This window comes from Cydia splendana, chromosome 17, assembly GCF_910591565.1.
Source record: "Cydia splendana chromosome 17, ilCydSple1.2, whole genome shotgun sequence".
Taxonomy (NCBI): domain Eukaryota; kingdom Metazoa; phylum Arthropoda; class Insecta; order Lepidoptera; family Tortricidae; genus Cydia; species Cydia splendana.
This window is the reverse complement of record NC_085976.1, coordinates 13,263,594-13,281,645: the sequence shown is the minus strand read 5'-3', so window position 1 is coordinate 13,281,645 and position 18,052 is coordinate 13,263,594. Positions and strand designations below refer to the sequence as shown.

The 18,052-nt window shown below is 38.9% G+C and overlaps 1 protein-coding gene and 1 long non-coding RNA gene across 2 annotated transcripts in view; one reads left to right on the top strand and one right to left on the bottom strand.

Annotated features, from left to right (window-relative positions):
• The window catches only part of LOC134798836 (elongation factor-like GTPase 1), a 239,909-nt gene that overhangs the window by 155,282 nt on the left and 66,575 nt on the right, over window positions 1–18,052 (top strand). The gene's annotated exons all lie outside the window — the stretch shown is intronic.
• LOC134798568 (uncharacterized) lies at window positions 11,783–14,532 on the bottom strand. Its single transcript, XR_010145218.1, has 3 exons — window positions 14,369–14,532; window positions 13,923–14,021; window positions 11,783–12,470 (listed from the first exon to the last, which is right to left on the bottom strand). It is a non-coding gene; the product is annotated as an uncharacterized LOC134798568 (long non-coding RNA).

The window sequence follows — 18,052 nt, the reverse complement described above, 5'->3', positions numbered from 1 at the left end:
GACTATTTAATAATTATTCAAAAGAAATAAATAAGTATATGACATTGTCAATACTTTTTTATGAACAAAATAAGGCCAAAATCTGGAAAATATCCACATGTAGAGCACTTGCCCCTACACTTAAGTAGTCGGAATTTTACCCAAAATGGCATGCGATTTCCATACCCATATAGACCTGCGCTCTAAAACTCCTATGACAGTCAATTAAAAGCTGGAATTATTTTAAGAAATTGTACAAACATTTCTGAATGTTTAACTTTAAGACTCCATAAGTTAACAATTTAAAAAAAATGCTGTTTATTCTGTATCACTAATAATTTGAGTTGTCAGCTGATATTAAATACTTAAGACAGCTAGAAGTTCTATTTAACTAAGTACCTAGGTACCCTGTTTCCGCCAATGGTTAATTTACTCGGGCAATTTTGACTTTCACCTAACGATCATTCTACGTAAAGTAAATTTGCGTATCGATCAACTGACTACTCTGCGTACTTATACCTAATGAAATTCTGCAAAAATGTTCCTCTGCCAAAGCGTCTGCGAAACAAAAATCGGCGTAATTCTACTCGGGGAAGCAATAGGGCACCCAATTAGGGTTGTGGGCATGCCCACCGTGCCCACAACGGTGGATCCGCGCCTGCACAATTTATAAAGATAGTGGGTAAGTAAAATATGACTATTGGACGATTTCAAATTAAAAGTAAAGAAGTTTATGTTACAGAGCCGAAGAAAACCCTAACTAACAGACATTGCTAGTAAAAAGTGTAAAAACCAATAGTCTGCCCAACCCAACCACCATCACAAAAAACTATCAAATTCAAGAAAATGTATGACAGGTTAATCTTTCTTTTTATTAGTGCGGAAATGGTTAACCAGACTATACTTACAGTCAAATTGAGAACTTATTCCTTTTTTAGACATCGTTAAAAAAGTCCATACATCATGAAATAATGACACAGCAGCTTTCCATCACATCCGTGATACAGTTTGAAACCGCAAATCCGAGTAAAATCTAATGCTCACTTTTACTTACACTAATCTAAATCGTGGTCGACCGGCATCTTACCAACATCGTTTGACAGTTTTATTAAGCTCGTATCATAGTTTTTTTACCCATTTGCAAAATCCACTCTATTCCGTATTAATAAAGTATATGTTTGAATACAGTTTCGGTGAGATTTGAGGTTGTTACAATTACATATTTATATTATCAACGTACGTCGCGTCAGTCTAGCTAAACTTAACCGTTTTAAGCTGAAATGTGCTCAAGACATGCTTGCCACCTACGGACTTCATACCTTTTCGTCTTAAAACCTCAGTAATCTTATCGTTTATACCCATTGCTACAATTTAAGAGAATTAACCGTTCTTAAAAGGCTAATGGCGGGTGGCTTACATACTTACGAGCACAGTTTTAACGGTTGGCTGTATCGATTTGGCCAACTTCCATGCTATTTATAACTTTAAGATTATTTAATACGTCACTTTCTTTGTGTTATGTTACAGTGTGACCAAAAACATGATCTCTTTTTATCAAAATGCACGGAGAAAATTTTAAGTAGCCCGCATACGGAAAATACATGGAAAAATGATACAGCATGACGTTTGTAGCCGGCACAATGTTGCGTACGTAGTTAAGCGTAAGTAGCCGCGCTACTGATAAAAGTAATTGGTACGGCTACGTAATTTACCACTGGCACGTTTTCCTACGTACAATAAGTAGGTAGGGTGTTTGCTACTTACAATAAGTAGCTGTCGATACGCCCAAAATTTTCCATGAAAGCACGGTGTATATTACGTATGTGTAGGTTTGGTTAGGGTCAGGTCCAGTAAATAATTGTATTGCCTACGTATTTACGTATGCCGGACAGGTACTGTAGTTGCTTAGGTAAAGTATATAATGGTGCGGCCTACGTATGTACGTATGGCGACAGGTAACCTACTTGATCAGGTAAAGTTTATAATGGTGTGGTCTACGTATGTACGTATGCCGGACAGGTACTGTAGTTGCTTAGGTAAAGTATATAATGGTGCAGCCTACGTATTTCCGTATGCCGGACAGGTACCGTACTTGATCAGGTAAAGTATATAATGGTGCGGCCTACGTATATACGTATGCCGGACAGGTACTGTAGTTGCTCAGGTAAAGTACATAATGGTGCGGCCTACGTATGTACGTATGCCGGACAGGTAACGTACTTGTTCAGGTAAAGTATATAATGATGCAGCCTACGTATTTACGTATGGCGGACAGGTACCGTACTTGATCAGGTAAAGTATATAATGGTGCGGCCTACGTATATACGTATGCCGGACAGGTAACGTACTTGTTCAGGTAACGTATATAATGGTGCAGCCTACGTATTTACGTATGCCAGTCAGGTACCGTACTTGATCAGGTAAAGTATATAATGGTGCGGCCTACGTATGTACGTATGCCGGACAGGTACTGTACTTGCTCAGGTAATGTATATAACGGTGCGGCCTATGTATGTACGTATGCCGGACAGGTAACGTACTTGTTCAGGTAAAGTATATAATGGTGCAGCCTACGTATTTACGTATGCCGGACAGGTACCGTACTTGATCAAGTAAAGTATATAATGGTGCGGCCTACGTATGTACGTATGCCGGACAGGTACTGTACTTGCTCAAGTAAAGTATATAACTGTGCGGCCTACGTATGTACGTGTGCCGGACAGGTACCGTACTTGTTCAGGTAAAGTATATAATTGTGCGGCCTACATATGTACGTATGCCGGACAGGTATCGTACTTGATCAGGTAAAGTATATAATGGTGCGGTCTACATATGTACGTATGCCGGACAGGTATCGTACTTGATCAAGTAAAGTATATAATGGTGCGGTCTACGTATGTACGTATGCCGGACAGGTACCGTACTTGTTCAGGTAAACTATATAATGGTGCGGCCTACATATGTACGTATGCCGGAGAGGTACCGTACTTGATCAGGTAAAGTATATAATGGTGCGGTCTACGTATGTACGTATGCCGGACAGGTACCGTACTTGTTCAGGTAAAGTATATAATGGTGCGGCCTACATATGTACGTATGCCGGACAGGTACCGTACTTGATCAGGTAAAGTATATAATGGTGCGGTCTACGTATATACGTATGCCGGACAGGTAACTTACTGGCTCAGATCCAGTGTGTAATAGAACATCCTACGTACGATGATATGCCGGTGAGGTACCGTACTGATTCTGGTCCAGTATATAATGGAATATCCCACGTACGTAGTACAGTCGCCATCAGATATATCGGGGCGGACGAGGTGGTCAAAAATGTCTGAACACGCACTGTAACACCTTGACAATAAAGGCATGTTCAGATATTTGTGAGCTCGCTGGCCGCTCAGATATATCTGATGACGACTGTACTACATACGTGGGATATTCCATTATATACTGGACAAGAATCAGTACGGTACCTCACCGGCATATCTACGCTACGTACGTAGGATGTTCTATTATACACTGGATCTGAGCCAGTAAGTTACCTGTCAGGCATACGTTTAAGTATACGTAGGCCGCACCATTATATACTTTGCCTGAGCAATTACGGTACCTGTCGATACATACATACATAGGCCGCACCGTTATATACTTTGCCTGAGCAAGTACAGTACCTGTCACAGTGTATGTACATACGTAAAACACAATTATTAAGAGTTTGTGCGAAAAAACATGAGTCGTGGTAGGTAAAGGAACTAACTTGAAGGTTGATACTATCGTCATGTCAAAACTCATTTTTTTCGCTCATCAGACTCTAGCCTCCTGAGTCCCTGAGGCCTTTATAAAGGCTTTAATCCAAATGGAATTTTAGATTAAAATAAAATAGGTACCTACAAGGTTCCAAATTCAAAACTGCAAAAATGACAAGCGGGACTCGGGAGGCTAGAACCCAAATCAGTACGACAACTGACCAGCATAAATATTATCTAGTGTAAGTATTAAGTATAATAGGCAATATTACGCAAAACTGCGTGGGGGGCGCCACTAGAACAAACAGTAAACAAACCTCCTCGATGCATCAATGTCATATTTGTTCGTAACAAATAATCTGTGAAAACTGGTCTAAAAACTGTTTACGGCATAGTATATTATAAGCTACTCTTATATGGTTTACAGTTTGTGCTAGTGCTGCACTCTGGCGGCAGAACATTGCAGTAATACTCCCTATACCATTATAATTATACAAAGCTACTATGTAGACCTATTAGGACACACGATAATAGTACAATAAATATTATACGGTACGGTACCTGGCCAACTTATCAACATACGTAGGATGACATTTTATTTACTGATCCTGAGCCATTATCGCACCTGTCCAGCCATGATATTCTCCTATCAACATCATTGACAACAAATTTTAGGTTTAATATCAATGCAAGTATGGATTTCACGAACGACATTGCTTAGAGAATTACATGGCAGATTACGTAAACGTAGTTTTGCATGATTCTTCAATTTAATAAAGTAAAAAACCGCATTAACTTATAATTACTTGGAGCTTTACAAATATTAAGTACCTATTTAAGCAAACCTATTCAAGTACGATACATTTTTTTTAGGTAAAGGACTGCTAATTGAAGTGAGCTATTAGAAAAAAATATGCATTTGAGTGTTTCCAATGTTTATGTCAATAGAAATATTACAAACAAACTAACATAAACTAATCAGTTTGAAACTGTATTATTTTACAACATTTTATGACAGATTATTGTTGACCATTATTTTAATACCTATTACAAACAAAAGTACTATATTAATACTATGCTTAAGATCAAGGCTTATTCCCACTAGTGTTAACAACTGTATAATTACGTGATTATTTAATGTGACTTTGCTGTGTACCAGTTTAGATTAAAATGTTTATTTGGAAACCACTGGTTGATATCTCACTTAAAGCCGAACTTCCGGCTGGCGCCATTTCTGATTGTTGACAGTTCTTATTGGCGCCAATAATGGAAGTTCACTTTTAACAGTCTGTAATATTATTAAGCGACCATTTATAAATCAAATTGTCAAATAATATACTTCTTTCAATATCTGTTGAAAATTGTTCATGATTAAAATGTTGCGACTAGTGATGAACTTCCGGTTGGCGCCCTTTCTGACAGTTGATTGTTAATATAAAAACCCGCCATTGCGCCAACCAGGGCAGTTCATCACTAGTGGTCGAAGAGTGATAATCTATGTGATAATCGAGTTAAAGTGAAATTGTCTTGAATTAAAGGTGTTGTAAAAAGGTTTGACAAATATAAGAGTAAGTGTTAATTCCATTTCTTTTATTCAAATTACTATACCATTACCTTCCTTCTCCAACTTAATTAATGTGAGGGAGCCTAATGTCTAAAAGCATAGTTACAATCAAATTTACAGTATTTCATAATTAAGGCTCCTCTCCCATGATTAAGACGGTAATAGTGGCACTATCAATCGAACAGAACAGTATTTCAAGTAAAGTGTAAGTACGTTTATTACTTATTTGCCTAAATCTCGATTGAGAGAGCTATAGTGTTTAACATCTCAGAAGTGGGTATGAACAGTTTTTTTTTTTGTTGTTCAAATTACCTTACGAAGTCACAGTCCATGATGATATTCCACGTTGAGATATTGAATGCAGTAATATGAAGATAAAATAATGCAAAACACGCGTGGCATAGATTTATTATTCAAAGAACAAAGTGTCATTTTTTTTACTTACAAAATAACAGTAATGTATAGTTTTAATTATTATTTCTTCCAACCTGCTATGTGCTTATCCAATGAGAGGCTCATGTTACAAGGTTTATTTTCTTTTTAATAAAAAAAAAGGGCCGTTCAGTTGACAACACATCGATACAGTAATAGTTCATTCTTAAGTACTAATAATACGTTAGCATTCCTTTAAATTGTTTAAAATTAAAAACGTGTTTTAATATTCTACTTAAGCTACATCAAAGCTACGTTAAACACATAAAGTTTTTAGTTATTACCACTAGCTACTTTTCGGGGCTGAAGTATAATCCCCTTTTATTTACAAAGAATAAATTGTGCGCAAATGCATGCTCAATTCCAGAGGAACCTGACCAATACGTAAATGTCTACTCCCCTTCACGTCCCACCAACGAGCGGCGGTCGTGAAGTCAAAGGAGGCGGCCGACGTCTCGCAGACCATCCCGACAACTGACTCCGTCACGTAGCCGGCTGACCAATTGGCCGCACGACCACACAGGCCGTCGTTCGCGCAGCCGCTTAAGCCGTTGGCCACGCAGCCAAGCACGCTGCGGCTCGCGCAGCGAAGTGAGCCGTCGCTTGCGCAGCCGAGCGAGCCGTCGCTCGCGCAGCCGAGCGAGCCATCGCTCGCGAAGCCGAGCGAGCCGTCGCTCGCGCAGCCGAGCGAGCCGTCGCCCGCCCAGCCGAGCGAGCCGTCGCCAGCCGAACGAGCCGTCGCTGGCGCAGCCGAGCGAGCCGTCGCCCGCCCAGCCGAACGAGTCGTCGCTCGCGCAGCCGAGCGAGCCGTCGCTCGCGCAGCCGAGCGAGCCGTCGCTCGCGCAGACGAGCGAGCCGTCGCTCGCGCAGCCGAGCGAGCCGTCGCTCGCGCAGACGAGCGAGCCGTCGCTCGCGCAGACGAGCGAGCCGTCGCTCGCGCAGCCGAGCGAGCCGTCGCTCGCGCAGCCGAGCGAGCCGTCGCTCGCGCAGACGAGCGAGCCGTCGCTCGCGCAGACGAGCGAGCCGTCGCTCGCGCAGCCGAGCGAGCCGTCGCCCGCCCAGCCGAGCGAGCCTTCACTCACACAGCCTAGCGAGCCGTCGCTTGCGTAGCCGAGCGAGTCGTCGCTCACGCAGCCGAGCGAGCCGCCGGTCCCGCAGCCGAGCGAGCCCTCGCTCGCGCTCCTAGCGAGCCGTCGCTCGCGCAGCCTAGCGAGCCGTCGCTCGCGCAGCCGAGGAGCCGTCGCTCGCGCAGCCGAGCGAGCCGTCGCTCGTGCAGCCGAGCTAGCTGCTGCTCGTGCAGCCAAGTAGGCCGCCATTCGCGCAGCAGAGTGAGCCAGCGGAGTGGGCTCAACCTGCAGCCGGTAAACCAGCCGAGTCACTCTTCGCGAGCAAGTCACCTGATTAAACATGTGAGTCAACCTCTTCTTATTCAGATAATAATAATTTAAAACTCTTACTTGATGCACTAGAAACGTTTGGACGTAATGATTCGTTATATAAGGTAGGAAACTTGCAAAACGCGGTCCCTGAATTCGATCCAGCAAAAAAAAAAATAGGGAAGAAACAATGAGCATGTGGATTCATAAGGTTAATGAGTGTGCGACTATATACGGCTAGTCTGAAAAACAGTTGATACATCTGTCCTATTTTCTTGGACGGAGTGGCAAGCAAAACTACTTGCGGCTTTCCTTCCAAAGGTAATTATGGACAGAGGCTTAGTGACATGTTGTCTATACGAGCTCGTTTTAGACTTCTACACAGGTGGCTTTAATAAATAGAGTTAGCGAAGCCATAGCTGGCAGATTACCAGTCGAAATCAGATTAGGAGCCGAAGCTGCGCCGTTTCATGACCCCGATAAACTTTTAGCATACATATCTGCGTAATGCACGTAACATTAAGCCGGTTTCTGATCGTAAAGTAGAGAAAAACCACAACTATGGAAAAATCTCAGGAAGATACCTCTCGATCAATTTTTAAGTGGTGTTGTTACAACTTAAAACAAGAGGGTCACTTGTCTACTCAGTGTACCTTACCTATTAAGAAATGTACGAACTGTTTGAAAGTGGGTCATGAAGCTGAGCAGTGTTTTTCAAAATCACTAACACCAACCGCAATCGTTACTGAGTAATCTGTCTCGTGCTGCTTTTATGTTCACACAAAGTAAATGAGTTAAATTATTTTTAGTTCGACCATCTACGTTCATAAGTTACGTATAACAAACAACACGATTTATTTATTCGTATGGCTTAATTGTTCAGTCGTTTATAAAGCTATTCTAAGGTTCTGTATCCATTAAATTACGTCACTGCCGAGGGTAAACAAGTGTGCAGGGTTTCCGTCGTATTTGCTAAGTGGGCAGTACTGAATGATGTGCTCGATGTCCTGCACAGGAGCCCTGCAATCGCACTTTGGAGTCTCTATCCATCCACATTAGTGCAGGAATGCTCGTGAGCGATCGCAGCCGGTTCGCAGCCAGTTCAGTTCAGATGGCACCATTCTTTTCTAGGCAATGAGAAGCCAGGTGGTTTTACTGTGGGAATGATAGTAATCCCAGTATTCCCAATCCTTTCGGGGGAACTTATCGTTCCATTCCTCTTCGCATTTGTCCGAGATATTAAAGTTTGCTTTCATTAGGTTTCTTGCAGTTCGGTGAGGAGGATGTCGAGATTTTAATCGGTGTGTTGTAGGGTTTCCTAATTCAGCACTGGCAGCTAGATTGGGATGGATCAAGATCTTCTGTGCCTCACGTACTAGCGCTTGCTGTCTCCTTAAGTGTGAAGGCGGTATATGACTAAGGGTTGGAAGCCACTGGACCGGAGTGATTTTGATGGTTCCGGAAATGCACCTCATGGTTTGGTTTAGGTGTACGTCTACTTTCTTTGTGTGTGCACTGTTTAGCCAGATAGGTGCGCAGTATTCTGCTGTTGAGTAGACTAGGCTAAGAGCAGTGTTACGAAGTACGTCGGCTTTTGCCTCATGTGATGCCAGCCAGTTTGTGCAGGAGGTTGTTGCGAGTGTGCGGAGCATAAGTGAGACTGCAGTCCAGGGTCACTCCAAGGTACTTTGGCGTTGGATTGTATTTTAGTACTGACCCACCGAAGGAAATGTCGGGGTTTCAAATTTAGCCTCTTTATTGTGCAGGTGGAAGGTTGTCACTTCTGTCTTAAGTCAACACACACAGAATAATGACACAACACAATAATAGAGATTAAAAATATTTAATTAATTAATTAGTATTACATACGGCGAGAAACCGTTCTTAGTCGTCGCGTGGAACGGACGTTTATACCCTCAGCGTGAACTCATTTAAATTCAGATATATTGTTTCTCACTTACATTATGATTTCAAAAGATATAATGAAAGTACGTCGTAATGCTGCGATATTCTAATTAAATATTGAATAATTAAAACTGCATCCGTCGAGTTTCCCCATATTATTGTTCCATACGATATTAATGAGTGGAAATGTTTATAGTACACGGATCTTAAGGCGGCCTTATATCTATAAGGGGGGTTTCAGTTTTCATTTCCAGCTAAGGTTAGAATCAATAATTCACCCTAGAAACCGGTTTTGATCGCACATTATCATTGGGGTATAGAATTGATCATTAAAATTAAATATAAAAATAACCTAGAATTCTAAGTTTTTATCTACTGATTTCGGCAACAGAGGCTGTGTGGTTATGGTTTCTTATTTTGACAACATAAGAAGCAAGGTTACGTGGATAAAATACCGATGTTGAATAGTTTGGGTGATTTTCTTGTTCAAACGCTTAGCCGGTGCAGGGTCACTATATGGGTTGATGAGGTGAACTATTGTAGACTTACAAAGTTAACCAGACCTTATTTATTTCTTATTTTGAAGGCATTACATATTTGTTCTTGTCGTACCTAGGTGTTTTTATGCGTATAAATATCATCACTTAGTAAGAGTGTAAATGCGTGCAAGTTAGGGCGCGGCGCGATCTTATTGCAGTGAGATGACAATAATGTTTTGAGGACGTTGGTGCAGATTTTGAAATTCAAAGGTCTTTGCTCGCTTTTCTAGTAGCAGTCCATTTTTGTAAAGGTCGTTGTGGTACAGTAATTTTTAACAGTTCAGGTAAATAAGAACGATAATGTCACAAATAAATAAGTACCTACAATCTTTTATTACATGAAATTGTTTCAGTGAGAGAGTACCAGTCAGTACTATAACATTAAATGAGTATTACAGATATTTGTTTATTGACATGAACATGAAATTGTTTTATTGAGAGAGTACCAGTCAGTAATATAACATTAATATGAGTATTACAGATATTTGTTTATTGACATGAACATGAAATTGTTTTATTGAGAGAGTACCAGTCAGTACTATAACATTAATATGAGTACAGATATTTGTTTATTGACATGAACATGAAATTGTTTTATTGAGAGAGTACCAGTCAGTACTATAACATTAATATGAGTATTACAAATATTTGTTTATTGACATGAACATTAAATTGTTTTATTGAGAGAGTACCAGTCAGTACTATAACATTAATATGAGTATTACAGATATTTGTTTATTGACATGAACATGAATGAAGCGGAGTCATTTTCGGGCTATATAAACTATAGAGCACTCCCTTAAGAGACCTTATGTATAGGATGTAGCATCTTGATCTTAGCAATAGAAATCCAAGTAAGGACGAATAAGAAGTGAAGTTATTTTGCATATATAGCAATTTATTTTCGATAATGTTATTGTTATTTTAAATAATTATTATTTTACAGTATTCAGAACGTAGCGGGATTTGTTGCTGAAATACGATATATGGCATTCAGGACATAGAGGGGGCCTGTTGCTAAAATACGATATATGGCATTCAGGACACAGAGGGGGCCTGTTGTCAAAACTATGATGGATGACATTCAGGACACAGAGGGGGCCTGTTGTCAAAACTATGATGGATGACATTCAGGACACAGAGGGGGCCTGTTGTCAAAACTATGATGGATGACATTCAGGACAAAAGGGGGCCTGTTGTCAACGATATGGCTAATGACATTCAGGACAAAATGGGGCCTGTTGTCAACAATATGATTTACGATATTTAGGTCATGATGGGGCCTAATATCGGTTGACTGATTTATGGTGTACTAGATGTAACAAAACATGTTACTTGGTGTAATGTTTAATTTCATAATTAGATACATATTATATATTAGATTGTTATTTATTCCATGTACATTTAGAGGTAATCGTTAATTAGAGGGCACAATGATAAGTCCGAGGTCGCACTTCTGAATCGGATGGCCGACTGTTAACAACTGTATAATTACGTGATTATTTAATGTGACTTTGCTGTGTACCAGTTTAGATTAAAATGTTTATTTGGAAACCACTGGTTGATATCTCACTTAAAGCCGAACTTCCGGCTGGCGCCATTTCTGATTGTTGACAGTTCTTATTGGCGCCAATAATGGAAGTTCACTTTTAACAGTCTGTAATATTATTAAGCGACCATTTATAAATCAAATTGTCAAATAATATACTTCTTTCAATATCTGTTGAAAATTGTTCATGATTAAAATGTTGCGACTAGTGATGAACTTCCGGTTGGCGCCCTTTCTGACAGTTGATTGTTAATATAAAAACCCGCCATTGCGCCAACCAGGGCAGTTCATCACTAGTGGTCGAAGAGTGATAATCTATGTGATAATCGAGTTAAAGTGAAATTGTCTTGAATTAAAGGTGTTGTAAAAAGGTTTGACAAATATAAGAGTAAGTGTTAATTCCATTTCTTTTATTCAAATTACTATACCATTACCTTCCTTCTCCAACTTAATTAATGTGAGGGAGCCTAATGTCTAAAAGCATAGTTACAATCAAATTTACAGTATTTCATAATTAAGGCTCCTCTCCCATGATTAAGACGGTAATAGTGGCACTATCAATCGAACAGAACAGTATTTCAAGTAAAGTGTAAGTACGTTTATTACTTATTTGCCTAAATCTCGATTGAGAGAGCTATAGTGTTTAACACTAGTTACCACCACGTTGTTACCAGTGGTAACTACTGGGATTTTTTTCCCCACCTTTTACCACCAAACTAAGATAGTGGTAACTACTGGGTATTTTTTTAATCTCGAATGTAAACGCTGCATACGTTGTCGTCAACGAAACTGTTTACCGTTTCGAAAAACTTGTAACTGCCATAGACTGTGTCTTTAAAATATACCAATCAACCGGAGCTTGCTATCCCGAAGAATGTAATGATCTGTGGGTTTTTATCCAATTGGGATTCTACAACATAAGAACACCATTTGATAGACGCTCACAGGTAGTGATCACTCTGTTGACTGATCTAGGACTCTAGTGACTAAAACAATAATGACATTCACTTGTTACTTCTGTAATTGTAAATTGTGTTACTATTATTTCTGATTTAAGACATGTTTTAAGGGTGTACATATGTTCCAAAAGAATAATAGACAAATACAAAAAAATACTGAGTGTACGAATAGTAACAAAAAATAGTAAAATAACAAATGGCTGCATAGTCCACTTCTATTTCATGTATTGTTCTCTCTTCTCGATTATGTAGCTAATGACATGTGCTTCTGATGACACTTGTTTGAAAAATCCGTCGCATATTTCCGCGCGAGAAAACTTCAGAGCCACTGCGCCTTTCCGTTTTCGAGCCGGCGATACGTTTCTGACATATGCCAGAAGCATAAGACAAACGTTCCTTACAGTCTCTGTGTCGTCATCTGAAACAATTGGCAATGGTTATTTTAAAAAGTAACAAAAGATCATAAAATCGTATAAAGGCCATAGTCGGCTTTCCATAGTAAATCGGCCCTTGCGTTAAACAGACTGTTTTTTTGAAGTGAAAACTTCTGTAGCGGCGCTGGGCACTTTTTGAGGTGGGGAAAAAATGATAAACTCAAGACAGCGTAAGGCGATCACGTGACCGTAAGGCGATCATGTGACCGTAAGGTTTAGATGGCCACTCATTTAGATGGCATTTAAATCAATAAAGAAAAACTCAATGACATAATTCAATAAAGCGACATCTTGATGATATCGCTAATAAAAGTGAACTCTAGTACTGGTGAATAAAACTCAAAATATCATGACCAAATATATTAAGATGCGAGGTCTGCAAGGTAACTTTACAATTTCTATTCGAATTTTAAACAATTAACGCTATAAATTTGAATTTCAAATTTTAAACAAGCTCACCAACAACCTGCGACCAGCAATTTCGTAACTAAAGTTTTTCAATAGAAAGGAGGATGGATCAATTATACATAGTGCTGCAGACATTTTGGACTAGTCATTGAGTTTTCACTTCTGTCGGCACTCCCGGAGTGCAACCTGTTGTTTTTTTTATGGCTACCTCTTCTAGTGACGAATATTTATGCTAAGTATCAACATCCTATTTGTGACATTGTGACAGTTTTTCACTTTAAATGTTTTTTTATTGTCATAAAAAATAGAAAACTAGGACAAAATTAAAAGTTCAATATTTTTTTTGCGATTGTTAAGTAGTGACACCCCTAGAGTTTTTTCGGATCGTATGGTTATGACCGACTGGTCTACTATTTGCCAGAACATCAAAATTTTCCGGGTGGTACTTCCTGTCAAAAATCAGCAATATGTGTCGTCAGCAGCAAACCGACTTACTATAATTAAACATCAAAATTCCATTTCATAACAAATAAAATGATAAAAATTCATGTCGCGGGGCGAGGTAATGAGAGTCGGGGCGGGGCGGTGCGTGGCCGTTCTGTATGATAATACTATTATTTATTCTGTGATACCGGATAGTAAGTTTGCTTGATTTTGGGGTAAACAAATTGAATCTAAAACAGTCACAGTCATAAATAATAAATACTTAGCTCATTCTCTTTCAGTACTGCCAGGTATACATAGAAACAAGAGAAGCCACGCACAGAACAAGTTGTGTATAGGAATAAACCTGTCTCTAGTCCCCACCATTTAACTTTCTAGTATGTTTAAAATATTCATAGTACGGATTATTGTAATAAGGATAATTGTACGTTGACAGACAGACGGACGGACGGACAATATAGTTATCCTATAAGGATTTAGTTGTTTCCTTTTGTTTTGGGGTACCCTAAAAACAAGTTGAACATAAAAATAAATGTTATATTACACTTTTTATTTTAATAAATATAACAAATTGAACAACTTACGTGGCAGATCTGGTACGGGCCTGACTTTGGGCTCGGAGATGTTGCTCAGCGGTTGGTGTTAGAGCCAGTCCTATTTGGGAACAGCTGTGCTTTGCTGACCTGTTCACAAACAGTATAAACAATATAGTAGGGAATATAATAGTAGAGTAGGGGAGGAAAAATGCATCGGCACATATAATACGAGTATAACTGTGCATTATATAAGTACCATTCATTCTAGTACATTCTTAGTTAAGTAAAGAGTAATAAAATCGAGTCATTTTATTTTATATAGTTATTTCTACATAAACACAGTAGTCCATTTAGGTAAATTCAGTGTGTTTAGCTAAGTAATTTTTTTGTTCATAGAAATATCTAATTCAAATTAAAGTTGTAAAGGCCAGCCACACTTACCCCACACCCACACATAAATATATCCTTATGTATAAGTAGAATATGATAGGTACCTTAGTGTCCCTAATTTCTTGCCCCATATTGAATGTCTTCTGGTAGGCGCCAAACATGTCATAAACGAGCACATCTCCGCTCTCCTGCACACACAGCAGCTGCTCCCCGTCCGACCAGCCCATGTGGACCAGGACTCCGCTGTTCCACTGCAAATATCACAGATGATGGTATGTTTCAAACTACAATGCCTGGGTCAAATCCTTGTAAAGGCATTTTTCATTTGTGTAATATGCTAATTGATTCAGATGTTTAAGCGTGAAAACAGACAGACTGAGAGTAGGTACCTCTTTAGCATTTCTAATATTATTTAGGGATTAAGGATCAGGGATATAAGAATACAGAGGTTAACAGGACACTTGAAAATGTGTGGTTAACAACATTTTTAACTTACTGTTAACAATATTTTTAAAAGGGAATTTAGATATTAAATAAATTACTTACCAAAATCTTTGATATAACATTCCCTACACAGTTGTAAATTGTTAGGACAGGTTTGGCAGTGGTTGCAATCCTGCCAAACTGCTTCCGGTCCCGCACCACAGCAATAGGCACTCCGTACAGGGCTCCACTGATGATCATGTTGTCTAGGCCCTCATCCATGGACCAGTTCATGTTGTAAATTTCTAAACGCCTGTAAAATATTACTTAAAGAATTTAAATTGTAACAAAAAATAAAAAAATGGTTTCAGTCATGTAAAATACATTTGTAGTTATTTTTTATATGTTTCACTATTCTTCTCTTTCCGAATAGACTCTAAGCTAAATTTCATATCTAAAATGGCACCTATGGGATGGTGCTAAGGATATGGCAGTACTCCCTTTCTAATAGTATATTCCCTTTCTAATATATACTTATAGTAAGTGTATGGTGGCAAGAAAGATGCCAGCTCAGTTGAGACTTTTTACAATTTAATCATTTCTGACAATGTTTATGCTAATTGTTAATAGCAAGGTATAAACCAAACAAGGTAGATAACCACCTGTCTGCTTATTATATTTTGGGCACCTGCTGCATTAGTATAATTTTATTAATTCAGTGTTTTTAAGTATGAAAAATTATGAAGATATAATCTAGAATGATTCCTATCCATCCGCTTTTACATATAAAACGCTCACGCCCCGCCCGGAAAACGCGCCTGTGTGACGAAGCCTTTAATCAGTCAGTTTTTTAGGGTTCCGTACCCAAAGGGTAAAAAACGGGACTCTGTTACTAAGACTTCGCTGTCCGTCCGTCCGTCCGTCTGTCACCAGGCTGTATCTCATGAACCGCGATAGCTAGACAGTTGAAATTTTCACAAATGATGTATCTCAGTTGCCGCTATAACAACAAATACTAAAAATTAAATAAAATAAATATTTAAGGGATCTTTTTGCTCTATTTTTTTTGATGGTGCGGAACCCTCCGTGCGCGAGTCCGACTCGCATTTGGCCGGTTTTTAATCATTTGCAAATTAGCAAATCACATTTCACGTCAAAATGGCCGCGACACATTCTTTCCCAGACAAGCCTACCATTTAAACTTTTAAATGGATAATAGATTTGACGAACATCTTTAATGAAAATGAATGATTTTAGTATAGAACAAAATTAAATATTTATTCTGTTAACAACTATTATTTTAATTTAATTACCTATCACCAACCCATAGATATATATGTTCAGGCAATTACATATCATCAATTAGGTACTTACACAAACAAATAACACAGTAGTTACCTGTTGATAACCGCCTCGTAATGGGATGGAAGCCGGCTCCAAAGGTGGTCAGGGGCAGAGCCCCCGCTCTTGTTGATGCTTCAATTTAATGTTCCGAGGTTCCTGGCACTTAATACACAGACACAGAACCGTCACAGATAGTCTTTTCACAATTAAACAATTTTTAATACACCGCCATAGCAAAAACGTGCCGACGCTCGTTTGTTTTCTCTTGCGACTGGTATCAGTGGTTTCCCTTTTCTTCCACGGTGTTGCCAACTCGGAATTTGAAAAAATACCAGACTTATGTCTAGATTCTAGATTATGCCAGAAATATGCTAGATAATTTTGAAATGTGCTAAAAAAATGCTAAAACTTTATATAGGTAATTGAAAAATGTAGTTATCTGCCTCTTTAAGAGTGATAGAGAGGCAGACAACGAAATTTCGATTTTAGTGTTTCTCGGTAGGCCCTTTGACTCGACCTGGGGGTAAGCTACCGCGAACAATTTCTATCGTTCGATCGTCTATTTGCCTCTCTATCGCTCTTGCGTATTATTCTAGCAAAAGAAAGGCAAATACACCGGGCCTGAGCGCTTTCCAATCCCCAATCCCACGAGTCATGGGTGGGATACGATTTATTCTAATCCGCTAGATTTGACATGAAATGCGTTATGTTGGCAACACTTGCCAAGGACACGCTTTCTAATAACGCATCTTTATTTAAGTACGCCAGCTACGTAAAAATACGTACCTTGACGTACCTACACCAAGACCAATCGCAAAACGCGTTCGACGTATTGCCTCTCTGTCGCACTTGTAAATTCGTACGTAAGTGTGACAGGGAGGCAACACATCGAACGTGGTTCACGGTGCGAAAATAGAAAGATATAGTTCGTACATTTTATATTTCGCGTAACAGATTTTTAATTATGTTTAGATGGTTAAGGTTTGGACAGGACAATTTAGATTCATTGTTTAGTTATTTTAATCATAGAATGACTGAATTGTATAGTCCTGGGAGAATATTAATTTATCGATTGACGAATCCATGATTTTATCGAGAGGTCGCAGTGGGATTAGGCAATATAATTATACTTATGTCACCGTAAAATTGTAAACACTCGTCAGTCGTCAGTTTATAATATCGCTAGTTAAATTATAAACGGACGGTAGGGAGATTACAATCTAACCTAACCTAACCTACGTTAGATTATAAACTAACGGGTTCACAATCCTACGGTGTCATATCCAAGGAAAACGCCACAAATGGGGTTGGCCGATCAAAGTATTTAGCAGATGGCGCCAGCATAGCTTGCCCTGTAGGGAATGCAATAACCGACCGAACTTAATAACCTGTTTCGGTTACGGTTATGCCCGAAAAATAACCGAATATCGGTTAGAATCGGTTACGGTTATTTTCAACAAAAAATGATAAATTTACAATGAAGTCATTAAAAAATTACGAAAATAAAGGTACAGTATTAGGGAATGTGAGTATAAGTCTTCGTTTTTAATAAAACACACAAAATACTGTAAAAGTAAAATATGACCTTGGACGTGATACAATATTCAATAAAAATATTTCATAAATAAGGTAAAGGGCCCCAAGTTCGTGTTAGTACGTTATTTCGTTAGTTTTGTTTCTGGCGCAAATAATAAGGAATTCAAATATTTTTTATTCAAATTATACATATGAAAAAAAAATGTATTATTTAATCTCTTCAATAAAATAATAACCAATATTTTAGTGATTAAACTGAGAGTAATACGACGGTCGAAACTGTCAGACGGCCGCGAGCAGCTGTGTTGTATGCGTGCACTTTTTTTAGGCGTAAGGTGCGCGCTCTCACTTGTTAAGCTTATAGGAAGGAAAAGCTAAACCCATTCGAATAAAAGTTTTTGGGAGTGTTTCTGTGGGCTCCTTAGTAATTGATTTGATAAGAAAAAAGACTGAATATATGCATAGAAATACCTTAAAATTGCAAT